The sequence below is a fragment of the Bombus fervidus genome, chromosome 5, assembly GCF_041682495.2.
Source record: "Bombus fervidus isolate BK054 chromosome 5, iyBomFerv1, whole genome shotgun sequence".
NCBI classification, from domain to species: domain Eukaryota; kingdom Metazoa; phylum Arthropoda; class Insecta; order Hymenoptera; family Apidae; genus Bombus; species Bombus fervidus.
This window is the reverse complement of record NC_091521.1, coordinates 8,019,684-8,036,674: the sequence shown is the minus strand read 5'-3', so window position 1 is coordinate 8,036,674 and position 16,991 is coordinate 8,019,684. Positions and strand designations below refer to the sequence as shown.

Genomic DNA, 16,991 nt, shown 5'->3' with positions numbered 1-16,991 from the left:
TTGGCTGATTCACCTGTCGCAAAGCGTATTGGAGATCGTTGATGCCGTGGAAAGAGAAATGGCGGCGGTTCAGGTTTATGCAACTCAGATATATTTATCATTCTTCCAGAAGAGTAATTGCAAGGTAAGTACCTATCCACTAAGAAACTGTTATCACGCAATACTATGCTTTTCTTCTGATAATTGGACTTGTACCCTAGATAGAGGGAGAAATAATACTACATTATTTTGAAAAACCTCTGAAAAATCTGGGTTAATGTAGACTGAAATGCTATAGGTGGAGTTATTGCAGTTTAATTAATCTTGCAAGCTTGTTATGCTGCGGAATGATTATTTTATGTCACGATTATTTTTTTGGGGGGGGGGGCAATTTATTAGGAGCATCTATCTGGAATGTAATTCTCTAATTAATGCAGAAGTTTTTCAAGTATATTAGTTTAGCTAGAATAATCTGCATTGAAAAGCGAAATTCTAGAAGAAATTTTCATTTCAAGCCTCCAATAGGATTAATTGATTTCAAATTTGTAAGACGATGTACTATTTTTAATTAGTGCAATGATTGCATTATTAAAATATCAGTCGAGACGTATGAAATTAGAGAGGTGCAGGTCAATTTCCTGCTTGACGTGCCACGATAAATGTAATACATATTTACCAATAATGTAGATTTTTCTTATCTCCTGTATAAAATAAGTATTCCTTCATGAATAAAAATCTCGTGGATTCAACTTCATATCTCATCGTGGTGTCCTTTTTCTCTGTCGTTGTAACCAGGATTTTTTTTCCTTCATTCACCGACTATATTACATAAGCTTTATATATACTTCTTTACATTCTTCCTTTGCTTTGCACGTGTTAATCTATGCGTCTTTCAAGTTCTTTACCTTGTCCTTTTCTCTGTGAGATTATTTTTACGTCGCATTCAGATAAAATGTTGTAAAGGAGATTTTGATAATACTTCGTACTTGGATACCTACGTATTTTATTATGTTTCAACTCTCTTCCAAATAACTGTACTTGTCTGTATAAACAAATTGAAAGAAATTAATAGAGAATACAAATAACGTTCGTCGCAATGACTTCCAACAAATACTTTAATTTAAAACAAAATAGAATACACGTGAAGAATATAAAATTGTGAAAAGCTTTATTCCGATATTGGATCGAGAAGATCGATATCCCAAAGAACAATACTTCGATGGACTTTGAAGTATCTTCGAACGAGGACTCGAGTGTGTCGAATCGTTCATGAAACGCGGCAGTATTCTTTAAGCGGAAAACGTATACGTCTCTTGAGTTATTCGTCTGTAACGAATAGCTGGCATTAGTTAACAGGATATCAAAAGGATACCTTGTGGCAGGCCACCAAGGCACCAAGACCCCACCCAGTCGATGCCCGGTGTAACATCAGGAACGAAACCCTACCGAACACAATGCCTCGAACCTGAGACTCTATCGCGATATCATCCGGTTATAAATTGGAACACAGCTTCGCCCTGGCATTATGATGTCTCTAATATGTCTTTTTCCTCGTTGGTCACTGACCGACCGATCTCTGAGTCGATCACCAACTGTATTTTTGTTTCTGAGGCATTCGTGTGTCCAGCAAATTGTTGCACTTTCCGCAATAGAACCGTGTATTCTCACAATCAGTGGAAAAATCGTATTCTACGCTCCTATTTGGAAGATACATTAAGATCGGTTCGTTTGGAAGACATTAGACCGATGATAGGAAATTCTCAGAAAGAAAAGAAATCTAATTAAAAGTTCTACTATTTAATCTTTCATTATTGATGATTGTCTCCTACCTATTCCGTTGATGATGATTTTTTCATTCTTTTTTAGTCAAATGTTCTTTCTATGCCTTTGTAGTCTAGTTCTCAGTATTCAACATTTTTCCTGTGAAAAAGTTTTACAATGATCTAAACTAATTCATCTAAAGAAGACTGTCTTCATTGTAAATTTTTCTACCTGTCTCGTATACAATACAAAGCCTAAGATACACTTTGTTAGAGAGAGTAGTTTGTCGATCAACTTTTCAACAGCAGACAATTCCTGCAGTGATTTTAGAATTTGTGAGAATCCCAAAATAGCTAGGACTCTTCTCGATCCTGATCTATAAACGCACTAGGAAAAACGTAACTGGTATAAAAATTCGTGTCGAAAATTATTGATACGTTTTCGAGATTCCGAAACGTAAGGAAAAACGCGGCAACATGTTGCAGCTTCGAGGATTGTATAATACGAAAGATGAATGCCCTGTATCTGTCAGGAAGAGCAAATTGAGGATAGAGGATGAGAATGTGAGGTACGAAAATGTGATGTTGCACGCGTGGCCCGTGGTCGAACACTTTTTGCAGACTGGAGAATATTTATGGACAATACGAAGTGGCCTGGAGTTGCAAGATCCTCGACCTCTTCCGCCGACCAGGAATTATTCAAAATCCTTGCTCGTGCGACTGCTCGAGATAAATAACGTTCGCCTCTTCCTCCACTTCTCTTCTTCCCTTATCCAGCTTCTCTTCCACCTTCATCGGATGTTTCGTGTGGGTGAGCTCTCGGGGCTCTCCGTTGTTGGATGTTTAACATAACACGGGCAATCATTTATGCGTGGCGAGCTGGACAGCGACCCCATAATTTAGACCAGTGGGCAGAACTAGCTTGCAGCACTACCCTGCGATTGGTCCCATACGGGGTGTACCTCGTAACCTTGTACTTGAACGCTTCTTGGAATACTCTTTAATGTCTGTCTTCCACTGCTCCACTTCGTCATTCATTTGCAACAGTTCTTTTCCTCGCTCGATATTCGACCGTTTCAGTTCCTTTGATGTATTTATATTGTACCGTAGAAGAATTATTGATAGTGAGTTGTCGTCGTAGAAAAAGGAGGGTAACACGTTTTCTATTTAAAAAAAATAAGGTAGATCTGAAGGTTTCTCTCCTACAGCGAATAAATCAGTATCACATTGTATATACTTGCATTGCATATACATTGCATAAGTGCTTTAACTTCAAACGCTTGCTGCACGATTTTTCTAGTATCTGCTAAGCAATCCAAGCGATCTATTAAACGTTGTAGCACTGTGTCCATTGCAGAACATCGAAACACGTATAATTTGTATTCAGAGACCTGCGATCTGAAGATTTAAAACTACGAACCAAAGATGAACATTTTGTACGATAGATAATCAAATTAATTTGTTAGTCTCCTTTACGAAATAATTTTCACAATTCTTTAATACTTCCATAACATGTTTTAGTTTGGAGTATCTACACGTCCATCTGCTCTTCCAGTGCAAAACTTGTCGATTCATTTAAAATCCCCGGAGAACGAGTTGGCCCATTCATAAGAGATTGAAGAATGCATTTTCCTTGCTGCGGCGGCTTTTAAAAAGTCACTGGGTATATCGAGGGGGCCTATATACGTATGTAAGCATCGCAAGGCCCCCCACGGTGGGATAAAGGCAGGCTCCACGACAGTAGCCATGTACACCATGGGTTAGACAATGCCGCTCGCATTAATACACTTCATATTAGTCCGTTTTAATGCGTGTTTGCCGGCCATTGTGAATGAGCGACACTGTTTATCACCGACCCCCGTACGGCCCCCTACCCCCTGGGTCGGGGGGGAGGGCGCATTTGTCTCGAGCCTGCTGGTGATCGGGGGGATAACAAATCCGTATACGCCGTATTCAGTTTTTCAATTCCTTCGTTCCCGTATATCTGGTTCACTCGATTCCTACCGACCTCTACTTTCCACCAAACGTAAGTTGGTATCGTCACTGGAGTATGAAAATTAGAATTTCGAAGAGACGGTGATTTAAGGGGTGGTTCCTTTACTTGGAAGATCTCATCGTTGAATTTTGGATAAGATTTTGTCAGAGTGTTCTTTTCCAATTGGTTCTAACCCTTGAGCAACTGCAATGATTCCGTATAATTTCAAATGAAATTTTGCTTGATACGTATGAATATGTTTCATCTGATTATGTTAGCACAAAGGAAAATTGATTTTCTTTTAACAAGTTTATAAAAATCTGTATTAGATGGGTTAATTGTCGGATTGTCGAAGTCCAATGGTATTTTCAATTTAACTTAAAAACATAGAAACTGCTTCTATAATCCAATTTTGCAATTAATGTCGATATGTAAATAGTATAATATTGTAATATTATATAGGGTGTTTGGAATAATTAACTATATTCTCTCAACTTTGAACTACAATAGCTACCATAAGTATAAGTAGTACTGCTGTAGATAAAACGAAGTTAAAGAGCAAAAGGAAAGACATAGTAATAGGAATAAGAAAACATTGAAGTCCCGACTGGATAAATATAATTCGTTAACTGATGCTGTTAGGACATCACCCCCGACTCTAGCAAAGCTCATGTAGCAACATTATTTCTGGCATTGACTCTTGACTACACTCGCTCCGTGGTGTATGATCCAAACACGATAACGTCATCTCATATGACTCACGAAACCCGAAATACACGTGCACGTTTCATGATCGTTCGGTTTACTGTCATTTTGATATTCGTGAATCTACTCGATGGTGTACTTCTTTAATCTTCTTCCACTTTATCGTGCAACTTTGATCTGTCCGGCTTAATTGACTCATTTTCTTAAATTTTCTTAAAATGATATTTCAATGTCATTTACAAAACGTATTCAATTACTAAGCGTTTCATCACCCCTTTTATAACTTCAGAACGACTCGATGTTATTAACAATGTTGGAAATTTTCCTAATTGCGCATTAATCCAGGTTTTTAATAAATAATTAAGAGTAGAATTGTCAAGCATAATGAGCAATATTTTATGAAAAATGACGAACGCTTCTGTAATGTGTATCTTTACGATATGTCGTCGCTTCTATTTCCTTCTATTTTCATCTCTAGCTTCTATATTATCTTAACTCTCGCGGGCCGAACTAACACGAATTCCACGTGAATTTGCAAAATCGATCGTCCTTGCGCGTAAAAGAATCACGCGAGCGCAACAAGACGGTCGCGTATTCCAAAAAACTTTCGCGTTCTCGGAAAGATTTGCAAGGCAAAGGAAAGGCCGACTGTGTAGCGAAAGAGGCAAGCAGAGATTAAGAGGAGAAGACGAAAGAGGAAAGCACGGGGAACGGGATAACTGCTCTGTTTGACGACGTTGCCAGAATATTAATGCAGTCCGTGTTCGACTCCGCGAAACAAACTGCGTCGCGCCAAAAACTGTCAGTGAGTCAATCCGCTTCGGGTCGTCCCGACTATTTCGTAATCCTGTGTAGGCAACGAATATTCACGGCTACGCTCGCTCGACAAGCTTGATCCTATTCTGATGCCTGATAAATCTTGACGTGCCAGTTCGAGAATGCCAGAACACTTCGTGCAATCCTTTCTCCATAGCGATCAAATATGTCGAAATAGTAACTGTTCCTTCTCAGCTTGTTCGAGAGAATTAACATCAACTTGCCGCAAAATGCAGAAGCGTCCGTCAAAATGATTCACGGCGGGATGTCGCTCCTGTCGCAGAAATAAAGTTGGAAAATACACTCGGTGCCATGTGTCGCGCGTCGATCTGTTATTAATATCCATCGATGATTTATAAATAGCGCGGGGAGGCTGCACTAGAATTTTCCAAGCACTTTTGACCTGCTCACTGGGAAGAGACGAATTAACCTGTCACCAGGGTTATCGAATATCTTGCACGTGATAAGTTATTTATTTCGTGAGCTCGGTGTTGTTTGCTGCATCGTTTCGGTTCTGTTGAAGACGAGTTTATGTGATAAATGAGAATAAATTCCGTTAATACGATAATTATTTCGTGATTTTAATAAATTTATTCGTAATTGTATCAATTACTAGGATTAGAAATAACAAACATTCCTATATTTACATATTCGATCATTCTACTCAAACAGAAACGAGCTATTTTACTCTACAGATGAAGCAATGAAACGATCTATCTGCTTATAATAACGGAATGGCTTAATGGTATTCTACATGAAATATAATTAATCTTAGTATTTTTAATAAACTGCAAAGTCTTATAGTGTGTATTAATCGCATATTATAAATCACGTATTAAATATGTAATAATTGAATATTTCATTAGTCTGATGAAATAGCTAACTATGAATATCTTTAAAATATTCCGAAAGTACCACAGTGTTACGTAGAATACGTGAGAATCACGCGGTGAAAAATGTTAAAAGTATGTGATTCTCAGATTCGTCACTACAGTCTGGTAATCTCGTTAGTTACTAGCGAAGCGAGTTATCAGCACTCGATTCTCAGGCTTCATCCAAGCGAGAGCGCCGTGTATCTCCGGCACCGGTGAAAATCCTTTATCTTCAAATCGCCGGAGATAATTTGGCCGGTGTAGACACGGCAAATATCTGTACAAGAGATCGGAATAAGGGTTGGCGTGTGGGCGGCGATGGTGGAAAATCGGTGCACAGAAAGACTATGTAGGTTATAGGGGACGAGATCACTAATACAGAAGATGTTTGCGAACCTGTTAATAATGCTGCGTTTGCTCGCCAGGTTATTAGTAATGGCAAACACCTAAATTGTTCTGCCGTGGATTAGTAATAAGCGCAGCTGCAAAGTTGTAGCTGTACTCGTGCAAAGATTTTCTCGTTTGTCGATTTCGTGAATCGAAATACCGCCAGCTGTAAACTAATTCTCGTCGATCTTTATTTATACAATTTTCTTGTGATCTATGGGAATAGTAGTAGATATTTTATCTATTTATTCATCAGTAGACGGAACGAAGTTTCTTTTAATATATAAAAATTAATGCGAAATAATAAATGAAATTCGTCTTCTACCGATCAACTTACCTTGATGAATCTTACTTTTTAATATCGTAGTTACGGAGAAGAATCGCAGGATTTGCTCCATACTTTTCTTGTCACTATCTTATCTGCCATCTGATTTCTACAATTTTGTAAAGCTTAGAGAAATTGAAGTATTTATGAAACACTGCGATGAATTATCTTTTTCCCAAATCTAAATGCAGATACATACAATTACAGATACAATTCTTTTGCTAATGATTCTGCAAATTATTTTCTATTATCATCTCCATCTTATTGCAGTCTACTCTTGCTTTTTGTTATTTAGTCTTCTATCAATGTGTCAAATCAGTTACTTCCATCAACTTCTGATCTTCATAAATATCATTGCTGTTTATAAATCTTGCTGAGCAAAAACTTTCCACTTTCCAATCAAGCAAACAGCGATAATCTCGCTGGTTTTGGTAAAATCACGGTAGAAAGTCACGTGTAATCCATCTGTAACGTAAGTTCGGCAGCATATCAAATCCGTGGCGAATTTGAAATTTCGATAACCAGCTGCGTGTTTGTCGAGACATCGTCGAGATATCCGATAAGATCTCGTCGCCGTGCTGTTGGTAAGGCTTGCTGTGGTAAATTCTGTCGCGGAAGGCTACGCCTCCCCGACTTGCCTCGCGAAATACCTTTCGAGGTTGTGCACGACGTATTCCGGTGGATCTGCCGTGAACACATCCGGCGAAAACTAAACTGATTTAGCTTTAAGCACGTTAGGACCCCTTTAATAGCTTATAGGTAAACAAAATTAACATATCTTAACAGCGTTAAGAATTTCCGCGTCCCCGCACCGCTGCTTGGCCCAGACGGCGGGGGTTAAAGGGTAAGTTTGTTAAGTAGCGCAGGATCGCGAAACCGCCATCAGCTATACGAAGACACGCGATACCGAAAAGACGCGATACTCGAGATGACGCATCCTGTTTTCCCAAGATAAGCGATGTTGCCTTGTTTTTCTTACCGACGATCGATATTCTTCTGATATTTTATTTTTTGTACAGATAAAACTTACTAAAGTATTTGAACGCTTATAAACACCCTTTATAGATATATCATGTCTGTTGTACGAAATACTTTGAAATTACGCTAACGCTGTTGCGAGACTCGATCGCCGCGATTACATTGACGATTTTTGACAAATTTGAAAATAAACATAGAAATGGCAGGATACTTAGTCGTGGAGATTACAAAAGTATTTGTAATTTATAGTAGCTATTTCTACCAACGCCAATCAAAATAACTGGTCTTTAAAAAATACGTAATAGTAGAATATTTTTATATTTATTGATCTATTATTATCTTACAAAAGAAATTACATATTCTGAGATCATAAAAACTATATAATAACAACTTTAATCATAACAATAGGTACAATAATGAAGAATATACAGTACCAAAATCTTTGGTAACAAGAATATTAAAATAAATTTCCATTGGTAAATATAAGTATAATATAATAATATAATAATAAGCGTAATAAGTGTAATAGAATAAGTAAAATACAAATATAACAAGTATAAACTTTCCTCTGCGTGCATTTTCCGCATACATATTTTTTACAAAGATTGGAAATGGTCTTATTATTATTACAGTACCCTATCTGACATCATTTGCGTGAATAAGGTGAGTTCTTTAACGTACTTTGGATCTCAGATGCTCTTTGTTCTATCTTTGATTTTTCATTGTCAGCGGCAAGTTCATCTGCTAATTGAAACATAAAATCTTTTCTGGATATTTGCTCATCTGTGGTTTCCTTATATAAAATCCAGGCATTTATGCCAGCTAAATCTAAAATATTAAAAAATATTTGAAGTGGCCATCTTCTTGATCCCGACATCACGCTATATTTTTTTGCCATCTGGTCTGCTATATCTACGCCAAATTTTGTTTTATTATAAAATTCGATCGTTTCAGATAGGCCCTTTTTACTTTTTCCTAAATTGGGAGCAAAATTAAAGTTTATTATATTATTCCTTTAGCTATCCCTGCAAAAGTCATTACATTATTGCAGAGTAAAAATGTAACGTGAAGTAGGAATTTTAAAATAAAGTTGTCAAACTAGTCATTTTGATTGGCGTGGTACCTCTAGTGTTAAACAGTCGATTGTCCATTCCGTTAATAAGTTTCAATATTCAGTTGTACACGTATTATATAGAGTCTGGTCATCGTGAAAAAACGTTTGCCTTTCATCTTTTCCATCTCCTTTCTTTTATACGATCGTTCGACACGAACAATGGCTGACAGAGCGAGTAGCCTTTAGAGCTTCCCACAGCAACAATTCAGTTTCTGGACGTCTTCAAAAGTTCGGGATACATTGGTACGTACAAGTATCGATGTTCCATCCGCGTTTGCAAATCGGCAGCAGCGTGCACGTTGAATTATTCAAGCGAGACCGGGCCTGATATCGCAGGTAGAACGCAGTAGCGGCGTTCGACGTCTTTCCACGAGACATTGGCGAGAGAAGAGCGAAAGCCAGGCCTGAACAAAGAGGAAGACACCAGCTACGAGCAAGAGAGGTCAAGATTGTCGCGAGTCTTGTGCGCGGCCGCGAGAGAAACGAGAAATTCCTATTTACATATTTATTCCACGAAGAAGATCCACCGGATAGACGGAAAATGTCGTGACGCATTATCGGGTCCTTTTCATGAGAAAAATTCCCGGTTGCTCTTTCCGTGACCGAGATATGTATGGCTGCTCTATCAAGCTCTACCACTGTCTTCCGTAACATTCTGTCTGACTGATCGAAACGGGGACAATTAGATGCAAACTTCGAGATTATAAATGAATTGAAAATTACGCGGCAAATGTACGATTACAATAAGTCCATTTTTGTTCATTTTCTAACTCTATTTTCCTTGGTAACTAACAACAGTAATCAATTATTTTATTTCTACATAAACGATCTATAGAGTTTTGATAAATTTATTGGAAAATTTAATATTTTCTAGGGCTACTTATATTACGTTATGCGTACGAGAGGATTTCATTTAAAGATTTTACAAAAATGCATTACTGATGACGTAAATTAGTTAACATAGTTAATGTTAAATCTACTTAATGTACTAGTTGTACTTTTTTGTGTAAATTTTTATATTTTATTCTATATTTATTGGTGCTGACAAAGTTTTCGTAGTGTCATATTTTCACTTTCCAAATACATTTAATTAATTATTATATCGCGGATGACACTAATGGTTGGAAGGAAAAACTATATGGATTTATAAATTTAGTTTTATCGCTTCTCTTCCAAATTTAATCTTCTGAGATTCTTAGACTGTGTTTCTTTATAGATTTACTGTAACTGATTTCTCAAACTCGTAACAAGAATTCGTCTATTAATTATATTTTATGAGATTGAGATCTCGATCGGTTCGGTTTCCCATTTGGTTGGACAAATAAAATCGCAATTAGACTAAAAGCTAATTAATATTGGACAGCTAATTTTGGGCATCGATCCGTTCTGGTCTGCATTTTTGTGAATGCTAATAATACCGTGAACGAATGTCGAGTTGTACAGCTGTCAGGTATGCCCACCTGCTGATATTTCGAATCGAAAATGAAGTGGACAGCGATCTTGGTCCAGTCAACCATCAGAATCATTATATCCTGCCTTAACTAAAATTAATTGGAATTTGTTACACGTTTTGGTTAAATTGCCGTTTTTAGCTAATTGAAGAATTTTTTATTACACGTTGAATCACTTTTACTAAAAATAACGTAATGATGCTAATGATTAAATGCCATTTAACATCTGTAAGGTATAAACACGTGCCAAGAGAATAGTACGTACAAAAGAATAGCTTTCGAGCTGGAAGGAATAGTTTTATTTATTTGAAGTTTGATTATCTCGCGCAAGACCACCTACAGCGATCTTCTCATAACTCAGTTCTGGTGGATAGTCGGTAAAAAATAGTAGAATATCTTTGCGCTTATCCATTTTCTCATAGATAACAGTCATCAATGCTTTGAGATTCTCTTATATTCACCAATAATGTAGTATATACGCTATGATTCATTCGTATAACACTTTGGTAGAATTGTAGATCAAGTTTGCTTTGTTTTCAAAGAGAATGTTATATCTTCCATTTAAGAATATGAAATTTTATTATAAAATATCGAACCTAGAAAATAAAAAGATAATCGCTTTTCCATGATACGTGGCTAGATTTTTATAATTAAAATTATTCCAAATTGGAACTTTGTGTGAATTTTATAATTTTATACTTTCGATGAACATTTTATACAAAAAATCACTGTATGCTGCTTTTCCATCAGTTTTCAATTTGCTTTACACGTGCTTCTGTTCAAGCGTTGATACAGTGAAAGTGCGAGAATAAATACGCGATAGGTAGATAAAACGAAAGACACCAGAAGAAAGGTGAATAGGATAGAAAAAAAAGGATGAATCCTGGGACCCCCTACGCACCATCGTTCGGCTATTTTTCGGTGCGATCGTAAAATCTAATGGGCGCATAAACCGTGGAAAAAGAGCTTCGGCATAAAAAAGAGAACCGTCAGCGATAGAATCGTTATTAATACTTTATGTTAATTACCGCATCGTTTGGTTCGACGAACGGCCTTAAATCGAGTTGCTAAAGAGCCATGCTGGATCGTAAATTCGTTGTCTCGGCTTGACTCTCGATTAAAATCTGCTTTCAAGAGACGTCTACTGCCCCATCCCCTTCTTTCATTTTCACTATCTTTTCAGCATTTCGACTTTCCTATCAATCTAATTTATTTATTGGATATACCATTGGAATAAACGTCATTGTGGAGTCGATTAAAATCCTTGAGTTATTGTCGCCATTTTCTGTTTCTTCGGTTTTCGGGACAAATTTTTAGAATCGAAATACAGGTTTCGTATTAAAAGACGTCGATTTTGAAAAGCCACAGGATACACGAGAAATATATTTGACTAACAGTGATTAAGAATCGATCGAGCAATTTTGTATTCACAAGCAGCTACATGAATTCCGAGTGAAACAACATTGTTTCAAAGAATGTTCAGTTAAAAAAAAAAAAAAAAAAAAAAGAAAAAGGTAAGGGAAAAGAAAAGCTGCACACGTACGTAATGATTTTTCATACTAGATGTTTCGATCAGTGACATTTCATTCTATTCTTCTATAGTCAAAGTCTTCTTTCATACAGACATCTTGCAATTAAATTATGTTTTAATTCATTTATAGATACGGTACTTGTCAAAAATGTTCGTACGAAGTTTCCAAAGTCTTAAAAATGTTGAGCACTTCGAAAATTTTGTTCGGGAAAGGATGATGAGTGGCCACGGTTTAGAAGAAAGTAGCAATTGGAAGACAGGAAGAGGAAAACCGTGATGGAGAGAGAACCAGCAGAAGCCGTAAAACATATATTAAAGCTACCACCATGAATATGCATGTCGTCCAGTTTTCAATTTTGTGCGAATACTTTCTCGGTTGCTGCTTTCCTTCCTGCCTCTTTCGAAAGTTTTACGAGCCGTAAAGGGAGCACCGGCCATTTCTGTCCTTGGATTAGCCGCAAGTGGACTTGGCTTCGTGGCTTATTAGCTTCACCTTTCGCACATTGTATCGTACTACGTATATTTCCTGCATCGCTTCTCCCGCGGCCCTCCCTTCCGGCATTTTCTTACTACGAACTACGTATCTCCTTGAAATCTAATTTCCCTGCTGATCTTTAAGTTGTGTTATAAATATGTAAGTATTAGGCTATAAAGGGTATAATAGATCCGAATGTTCGAGTGTACGGATTAAAACAATCTGTAGATTGTTAAGGATCGAGCATAAAAATTTATAAAATTTACAACAGACAAAATTAACACGTGTGGATATTGAAACCAATCTTTTTAATGTAAAATGTAATTTCCTATTGTTTAACTCTGCTAAGCCCGTGGTCGGTGTTTTAGATATACATGAATTCTTTCTATAAATGTTTCTTACAAGCATGTTACAAAACTATTCAGTGAACGTCGAACATCAGCGTAGAAGTACTGTACTTTCGTAGTCCAGTGTGAAAATTGACTAAACACGCCGGGCATGTTAAAAGAATTCGGTTTTCCGTAATTCTTCTGTTATCTGCCCTAATATCTTTTCGACAAACCCAGTGACAAATGTATTAATCAACGAAACCGAAGATTTGACATCGTTAAAGTTTCAGCAAAAAGATACGATATATTAATTTATAGATACAATTAGCTAACGTGGAACGCAATCAGTTACACAATAAGTGATTGCAAACACATTTTGCAATGTCTAAAATACAAATATCTCTCCAAACTATCTGGAACTTCATCCAAACCAAACTCTTACCAAAGTTTCGATACACATAGAACCGAACTCTGCATAGCTGGAAGTCTTGCCGTAACCTGGAAACGAAGCAAACCATTGAACAAAAGGTACGTGGAAAGTGGAAACAGAAGAGGGTTCGAATTCTTAGCGGCGATAATTTAACAGTCAATTAGACGGTATTCCGCGAGTTGCCGAATTCTGGTCGGCGATCATATCGATCGACGAGCGTTATTTTGCTGAAATCGCTGTCTTCGTACGCGCTCCGAGTTCGACTGGTAACCGTCTCTCAGTTCCTAGTCCGATTTCGCCCTTCGTTTCGTCCATTCTCTCTGCATTTCAGGAAGATTCGACTGTGAACGGTTGAAAGCCACCGCCGCCGCCGCTGCCGTGGTGCGATCCCTGCCCCCACCAATCCAACACCGCCACCACCACCTTTCACCCCCTCGTAATTGTTTGATTACTCAGCACGGTGCTGAGCCACGGTTAAACTCAAACTAAGGCCTTCGCCAAGATTGTTCCGGCTCCACGAGCGATGGTTAACGTAAGGCTGGTGCGTCGAGCCGGCGTTATCGGGTATTACCGCCCTGGGGGAACGTTAATTAGCGATCATTAGTTAATTGATCGGCACCCGTCGGCGGTGCTCTTCCCGAACAGTTCAGCCGAACTGCACCTCTCTCTTCCCTCTACCCAAGCTTCAACTGAATTCCCATGTGCGTTCATCTGTTAATTCAAGTAATGGACAGATCTTGTTGATAATGTATGCCACGGACAAGAAATTACTGGTATTTTTGTATAACGATACAATGGATTAATGAAAGAACGTAAGTTTTAAGTTAGCCATTGACGGAATATGTCTCTTCGGGGAACAATTTATTTAAGGTAGAAGATAATCGTATTTTTGTTTATGAGGGAATGATACACGTACACGGAATTGCATGTTATGGTTAAATACTTGTTAAAGGATTTCGTATAATTACGTATGATTGGAGATCTGTATTTGTTCAAGATAATTTCATTATATAAATTAAACTTAGCAGTATTCTTGAAGAGATTAATGCCGAGATAGATTTGGCGATTTTCTAGCGATATAATTTTCCTATTTGATTCCTTCGTCTATTTAGCAAAATAATGACACTAACAGAAATGCTATACTTGTTCCTAGATGTACTGCTCCATTATTCTCCTGCTAATTTCATGAAATCCATTATTCTCCTCCTAATTTCATGTTGATTGCACATTATGAAAATCAGATTTTGAAAACTTTTTTTAAACATTTGGAGAAGATGAATCGCTAAATACTTCAAGGAAACCAGTTAATGATAGTTCAGAATAGATTACCTTCCAAAAATACGAAACAAAACCCAATGTATACGACAGTTTCTCGAAGCAAGTTGAATCGTAAACGCCCCGAATATCCCCGATTTCTCACGAGTATCTAACAAAATGTATAAAATGGAACAACGAACAGAAATTCCTTGACAAAAGTCTGTGGAAAAGGTATCAGTTCGACATCGAGTTCTCGAAAGATTATTTTCCTCGGAGACACTACTGGATCTACCCTTTTATGGATGACTTAACCATAAATTCTCCTTTCAACTGTAATCTCGGTTCAGAGATTATTTTCTTCTATCCAATACATCGATTTTCACTTTCGATAGATATTATTAAAATTGCAGCGGATATCTTAGATGCAACGTAATTGCCTTCGTTGAATTTTCTTTCCCTTTGTGCTGTGATATATATTTCAATTTTTATGCAGTCACGATATGGCGATGCTCATTGACAAACAGCTGCGATCAAACGTACAACACAAGGTATTGCGAGTAGCCGGTAATTGTTAATGAATAAATATAAGTCCGGGACAATGGAGTTCGTATAAAACCGGACGCGGCCGACAATAGTCCTCCGCCTCCTCGTGATCGTCATCGAGCGGCAGGTGATGTTTTGTTCCCTCGGCAGGGCTCGTTTAAAATGAACCAATTTGAAAGATTAACTCGTTCTGCAATTACCATTCGAATTATCTTCTCTTCGCTCGGTAGCCTTATCGGTATACGCTTCTGATAGGAGAACTTCAAAGAAATATATTATACTTGCAATTTTATATAGTTCTATAAAATTGTCATATACCGTAGCAAAAGATTATACTCTACTTTTCCACAGAGGTCGTAGTTCACGCTACTGTGAAAAGCCGGTGAAGTGAATCCAGAGTGCAAAGCACTCGATAGAAAGATGCTTTCCGCTTGAAGGAGCCGAAATAAGTTTCGATTCTTTTTTTCTTCTTCTTTCTTTTTTTTCATCTCGGCACCTCATCTGGCTGATGGAAGAAGAAAACAGGTTCCATAGGTGTTACGCGTGGGAGACTTGGCCCCATCGAAGCGAATGCAGACCGATGAATGGCTTGACAAAATCATAACAAAAGAATTCATGCGTGTGACAAACGTTGCCTCGATAGGTCTTTTGGCTCTGTAAAGGGGGATGTGTTCGCACACGCGTGGTTGCTTGTCATTGTGACGTGTCGAGATAGACCTGTACGTTCTGATTTACAACCGAATAAATTTCCGAACATCGAGTTACGTTTCTTTTTAATATCACAACTACCACAGTGGTCAAGATGACCAACTTGCAATTTTTCATAGAAATTTGATCAATTTTATAAATACAACGATATGTTTTTAGGAATTTGGATTACCTTTCGTAAAGATCTTTTTTCATGTATTAAGTATTTTTTCGTACATTTTTCATTTTGATTTTCTTTGTAAGAATTTTATGTTTTAATCGTTGATAGTATTATATAGTTTTCTCTCAGCACGATTAGTGCATCATTTTTTAAGAAAAATATAGCCAGGTTAGCAATATTTTTGTGAAACAGAATTGAGTAGATGTGTTACAATTAATAGAACAGAGGATGTGCCTCAGTCACTGCATGTAACACCTCGAAAATCTGATTACCTAAAGATGATCAGATTATTTAGTAATACAACTGCGGAAGTGACTGCTACATAATAAGTGTTTAAAGCCCCTTGCACTGGTCCTAATGAAAAACGCATAAAACTTACAGACCATAAAAGATGCAATTCACATTGTTAATGATAAAACATCAGAAGATGATTTCATTCTAGATATTTTAAGGCTCAATAATGCTGTACTGTAATTGCAAAAAAGAAAACTAATTACTCTTACAACCATACTATTATGCGCTATATTAGAAATAAATAAGCAAACCAGAAAAACATCTTTTCTGATAACAGAACCTCTTTCAAATTCTTTGATAATTATCTTGACGAATATTATAAAATATTATAGATTTTCACCTAAACATCGATGAAATATTTTTCAGCCCCGACAAATGCAAAATATTTCGTCCAACTCAGCTAACACGAAAAGAAAGAAAGAAAATTGGAAGCAAAATTGAAGAATTTACTTAATTCAAAATTTTACTAGAAAATCTAGCGTCTGTTAATACTTTTGTTCGCCACTGTACACGAAACTAATGAACCTAATCTTTTCTGAACCTAACACTTTTCTCAGAACCGCCTACCCGGTACAAGCGATTAAATGCACCAGTTGCATAGAAGATAGACCACTGCCTGCGTTAATGTCGACGAGCCTGAGGCAGTGGGAGGATTTCTCAGACACGGATCACAGGGAATAGCAATAGGTTAGAGCCCTAATATTTTGACGTACTTTGATTAAACAATACTTTTCGCTGCGCGAACGAAAAAGAGCGAGAACTTATCTAGCGGACAGAAAAGGAGATGGAAGGAAATAGAAGAAGCGACGAAATTATGGACGAGTTCTTGATCTCCCCTGGAATTATTGCTTGTCTGTGCCGGCGGAAGCAGCTGCACCGTAAATCTGCATTTTCGACAGGTG

At 37.3% G+C, this 16,991-nt stretch overlaps 1 long non-coding RNA gene across 1 annotated transcript; it reads left to right on the top strand.

The window, feature by feature from the left end:
- The first annotated feature begins 8,934 nt into the window (after positions 1-8,934).
- On the top strand, positions 8,935-9,661 carry LOC139987552 (uncharacterized). Its single transcript, XR_011799875.1, has 2 exons — positions 8,935-9,154; positions 9,248-9,661. It is a non-coding gene; the product is annotated as an uncharacterized lncRNA (long non-coding RNA).
- Positions 9,662-16,991: the final 7,330 nt, after the last annotated feature.